Source organism: Triticum dicoccoides, chromosome 3B (genome assembly GCF_002162155.2).
Source record: "Triticum dicoccoides isolate Atlit2015 ecotype Zavitan chromosome 3B, WEW_v2.0, whole genome shotgun sequence".
NCBI classification, from domain to species: domain Eukaryota; kingdom Viridiplantae; phylum Streptophyta; class Magnoliopsida; order Poales; family Poaceae; genus Triticum; species Triticum dicoccoides.
The window spans coordinates 569,505,012-569,511,011 of record NC_041385.1 but is presented as its reverse complement, the minus strand read 5'-3'; positions in this window follow the sequence as shown (position 1 = coordinate 569,511,011).

Genomic DNA, 6,000 nt, shown 5'->3' with positions numbered 1-6,000 from the left:
AGTTGAACTTGCGAGAGATTAATTCTTTTTGAACCGGAAATTCTTAAACCGGATTTGAGAGCTTCAGAGCTTTGTGGGAGAACAGATTTCCCTTGAACCGGATTTTAAACTGGCATTCTTTGTTTTGAACCAGAAATTTTCTGACGGCCTTTATACTTTCATCAATATGGTAGTAGCCACCGGGAACGGGTTATCTTTCCCTCCAATGTCCTGGGGTTCTTAATTCGCCGAAAACCGGCAACATTTGCAGAGTCATATCATTTTAGTCCCCGAGCCTCAAGGCGACTCGAGGAGTTTGGCTTGAGATTTCTCCATATTGACCGTGATATAAACCGGCATATAGCTGAACAGCGGAACACTGTCATATGTTGAAGTTGTAAGCAAGGTGGCGAGTTAATGATCTTTGCCACACTCATTGTATACTCTTGGCATTTGATAACATGATGTGAATCCACGGAAACTTTGAGGTCGACCGCGGAGGGTTATAAATGACCCCATATGATTTGTGCCAGTAATTCGGTCAGCGGTTCATCCCAGTTGGCTGTTGAAGTTTAATCAAGCTGTAGTGACGATGATTTGTGCGCTTGCCCATTGGGTCATCCAGTATAAACAGCGGCTGACCATATATGATAATTTGCCTCTAGAATTGTTGGAATATACCGGACCACGGGGCGGTTAGTAAAAACGACCGCGGCATCAAAGACAACCACGGGCACAGATAGATGAATCGGCCGTGGCATTATAAGCCGGTGCGAACATGGAGTAATCCACAGGCGCAGTCCCGGCAAGTTGATGTAAACCGGACCACAAGGGCGGCGGCTTGCACATATACTCATTGATCATTATGGCAGGTCAAACGCATGGTATCCTTGATATGACCATCACTCTTGTAATGAACATTTGTCCTGCATCCAAAAAATATCGCAAGCTAGAGTAATTGCTCTTTTAAAGAGATTATTATGAAAAAAATACGGTGGATGGATTTCACCTGATATGTTAGGCTGGAAATTATCCGCCACAGTGTTGATGATCACTATGGTGAAGTTGAAATCAATCACAAGCGAGTCGGCCGCGGGACCAGACAGATGAGCCGGCCGCGGCGTTGTAAGCCAGTGCAGACAAGCAAGTTTGTCCTCCTCATTGTAAGCCGGCATGGGCTCGTGAACCGGCAGCGAGAGCGGACGGGCGAGTCGTCTGTGGCATTGTAAGCCGACGCGGTCGCAAGAGACGGCCACGATGTTGTAAGCCGGTGCGGTCGCGAGAGATGGCCACATCGTTGGAAACGGTCCGGACCCGGGCGAAACAAACGTGGGCGCGGACGATGAGTCAGTCACGTGCGGATGTAGCAAGGGCGGCGACTTGCACAAATAATGTTGGCTCGCACCCTTTATGTGACACCTTTGTAAGGAATAATGGTCCTGCGAAAAAATATCATAGACCAGAATAATTGTTGTCGGATGACTTAACATGTACTAATAAAATACATAGGAAAGATAACACCTGGTATTTTTTGCCGGATGCTGGCGCTGGATAATGCATAATGCTGATTTTTCTTTTTGACAGAAGAGTTGATTGGTTCTCTGTCTTCTAGTGCATGAGGTCTCCACGTGACCTTATCCTCCCCTTTGTTTTGACGTGATGATAAAACTTGTTCTAGTACTCCCTCCAGTCCACGCGCACGCACAATCCTTCGGCTCTCTGCCAGCTTTATTCAATCGATCTCACAGCTTTGATGTGTTGCACTTTGTAACTTCTCCCGTGAGATGTACACCACTACTACTTTCCTTGTTCTTTTTTTCTTTCGGAAATGTTAAAGCCCACACGTGTGGGCGTTTGCACATCGCCCACACGCCTCCACCACCACTCATTTTGCCACGTATGAATAGATGACATCAGCAGTTTTTTTTGGTTTTCGGCTTAAAAATGTTGTATCTCCTAAATAAAAAAGCGAACTAAAAATCCGTTTTCACCATTAAATCTGTCTCGACGAGATCTTCAAAACTAGACCCCATGTTGATATGTTTCGACGAATTTTTTTTGCCAGAAGTTGCCACGATGTTTACAATGCAGTTGCCATAGGGCTTAAACTAAAGTTGCCATGTGGCAATTTTAGTTTGTAGATCATGGCAATTTTAGTATTTTGATGATGGCAACTCCAGTACTTTGACCATGAAAATTATTTTTTGTATGAACCATGGCAATTTGACGTGCATGTATCATGGCAATTTTAGTTTATGGTTCATGGCAAGTCTAGTTTCTTAATTCCCCATTTTATAAATGTCAAAATTTACTTTTAAATGTAGAAGAAAATAGCTGAAACATATCATGGCAACTTCAGTGTAAACATCATGGCAATTCATATGCAATAGAGATGGCAACTTTTAATCCAAAAAAAATTTTCATCAAAACATATCAACATGGGATCTAGTTTCGAAGATCTCATCGTGAGGGATTTAATGGTGAAAACGGATTTTCAGTCGGATTTTTCGTTTAAGAGATAAAACAATTTAAAAACTGAAAATCCAAAAATATTCCTACATGTATGCATGCGATGACGTGGCAATCTGTTTACATTAGAGACGTGTGGTGCGTCTCCCTTTCTGCCACATGTGTGGCAGTTAGCGCGACCCTTTTCTTTTCAGTTTTTGGTTAAATTGCTCCTGCCCGTACATGCACCGAACAGGGCTAGCTGGCATAGGTCTCGACCATGTCTCCGCTTGGGTGTGTTACTGTAGTTTTTTTATCGGGGGTAGCAGTCGACCATGACCATAGAAAATCCGCCACAGCAACTTGTGGCAGTAGATCGATGTGTAGGTACAGGCGGAAATCAGGAAAAAGAGCCTCATCGAATCCTTGTCGGTCTTGACTACAGGAAAAAGAAAAATCCATCCATCCTTGGATCAATGCACTGAAAACTTGCGTGCGGCAGCGCACATGACAGAACCCTAACTTTCGTTGAATTAATCTCGCATAAACTGTTCCGAAGGCGCGATTCTAATTAGAAGACAATGGACTCATCGGCTCTGTCAAAAACTATCTCACACTGGGTCATCTTGCACGATTCTTCAGCGCCAGCTCTTCTTCATCCCGCTGATCGCAAACTTCTCGAAACCCTAAGAACATATCCCTCCAAGATCTCAACACCACCATGCGTGGGCCCCACAGTGGGTGCCAACTGTCATGGAATTGTTATGGCAGATGTCCTTAGTGTGAGGACTTAGTCACGAGGCCAACGCATCTATGTGGTAGCTTGAGAGGGGTTGGACGGAATCGAGAGACGCAACATAAGACAAGGATTTAGACAGCTTCGGGCCCCAGGAAACATCATCCGGTAATAACCCTACGTGTTGTTTGTGGCTAGGTCTCATTATGATCATGAGGGAGTCGTCGTAAACCGTCTCTCCTAGTTATGTCTAGCCCTAAGATTATTTCTCCTTTGCCTGTCCCTCTTTGGGGAGCTCTGCCCCTCCTTATATAAGTTAGAGGGGCGGGTTACATGTGGAGTCCTATTAGGATTAGGACTAGTCTACCTTCTAATACAAACTGGATACAAGTCCGGGTCTTAACTCCTTGTAAGGTAAATATTCCTCACGCCTTTCTTCTTAAACCGGCCCACCATTAACATAAACCGGCCTTCTGGGCCTTGGGCCTTATCATCCGTCTGTCCCGCCCACCGGGTTACCAGTGAGCGGCCAATCTCCGGGTGGCTTACAAATGAAATGCCAAGTATCAGCCGGGTCTCTGGTGAGTCGCCAAGTCCGGTCGGGTTATACTTCCGGTTGGGTTACGCTGCGGGGTATATTCCCGATAGAGGGCCTCTACATCATCTCCAAGGCTCTTCCGATGAGTTGTGAGTAGTTTACCATAGACCTTCGGGTCCATATTTATTAGCTTGATGGCTTCTTCTTTCTCTTTGAATCTCAATACAAAGTTCTCCTCGATCTTCTTGGAGATCTATTCGATGTAACTCTTTTTGAAGTGTGTTTGTCGAGATCCGATGAATTGTGGGTTTATGATCAAGTTTATCTATGCGAAATATTTGAATCTCCTCTAAATTCTTTTATGTGTGATTAAGTTATCTTTGCAAGTCTCTTCGAATTATCATTTTGGTTCGGCCTACTAGATTGATCTTTCTTGCAATGGGAGAAGTGCTTATCTTTGGGTTCAATCTTGCGGTGTCCTTTCCCAGTGACAGCAGGGGCAGCAAGTCATGTATTGTATTGTTGCCATCGAGGATAAAAAGATGGGGTTTATATCATATTGCATGAGTTTATCCCTCTACATCATGTCATCTTTCTTAATGCGTTACTTTGTTCTTATGAACTTAATACTCTAGCTGCATGCTGGATAGCGGTCGATGTGTGGAGTAATAGTAGTAGATGCAGGTGAGGGAGTCCTCGATAAGGGGTATCCGGACAGCCGGACTATATACATTGGCTGGACTGTTGGACTATGAAGATACAAGACAGAAGACTTCGGCCCGTGTCCGGATGGGACTCTCCTTGGCGTGGAAGGCAAGCTTGGCGATTCAGATGTAGATCTCCTCCTTTGTAAACCGACTCTGTGTAACCCTAGCCCCCTCCGATGTCTATATAAACCGGAGGTTTAGTCGATAGGACATAACAACAATCATACCATAGGCTAGCTTCTAGGGTTTAGCCTCTCTGACCTCATGGTAGATCAACTCTTGTAATACTCATATCATCAAGATCAATCAAGCAGGAAGTAGGGTATTACCTCCATCGAGAGGGCCCGAACCTGGGTAAAACATCGTGTCCCCAGCCTCCTGTTACCATTATCCTTAGACGCACAGTTTGGGACCCCCTACCCGAGATCCGCCGGTTTTGGCACCAACATTGGTGCTTTCATTGAGTGTTCCTATGTGTCATCACTGCAAGGCTAGATGGCTTCTCCAACCTTCAACCACGCTGCCCTGGGTGAGGCTGTTCTCCCCGGACAGATCTTCGTGTTCGGTGGCTTCGCACTGCGGGCAAACTCGCTTGGCCATCTGGAACAGATCGATAGCAACGCCCCGGGCCATCGAGTCAGGTTTGGATCCTAAACTACACCGCTGATATCCGCGGAGAGTTTATCTTCGACGGATTCGGGCCCGTGTCAGGAGCGCCGAACAATCACGACGAGCATGACCTAGATCTGTAGTTGGACAGTATTTGGAACATCACACCTGCTTCAGCTCCAGACTTCGTTCCAGAGCAGGTGGTGCCTCCCGAGGACGGGTGGATGGACCCCGCCCCGAAGGCCGCATTCTCATCGGCGTTGGAGCCGAACACAGACTCCTCTCCCTGGGAAATCTGTACCTCCGGAACCCCGGACTCATCTCCGGTAGTGTGTTTCGGACCATGCGCATCCATGCCCATCCAATCCAATGGGGCTCCAGTCATGGAGTTCGCCGCCGCGGATATCTTTCAGCACTCACCCTTCGGAGACGTGCTGAATTCATTAAGGTCTCTCTCTTTGTCAGGAGACTCCTGGCCGAACTATGTCCGGCTCGAGTGGGAAGCTGGCGACGAAGAAATTCGTTACCCACCCACCACCCACTTAATAGCCACGGTCGATGACTTAACCGACGTGCTTAACTACGACTCCGAAGACATCGACGGCATAAACGACGATGCGGGAGAAGAACAGGAACCACCGCCCACAGGGCGCTGGACTGCCACCTCTTCGTATGATATATATATGGTGGATACTCCCAAAGAAACCAATGGCGATGAGACAGTGGGAGATAACCCCTCGGGGAAGAAAGCGAAACATGGGCGTCATTAGCGCCGCTCCAAGCCTCGCCACAACAACACTGGCGCTGGAGAAGAAAATCTAGATGGTGCCGAAAAGGAATATGATCCTGATGAACCAACCTTCAAACAAGCCGAACAGGAACAGGGCAGGCTAGCCCAGATGAACAGGCGATGGACGGATACTTGGAGGACGATAACTATATGCCTCCCTCCGAAGACGAGGTGAGCCTCGGTGATGACTAAT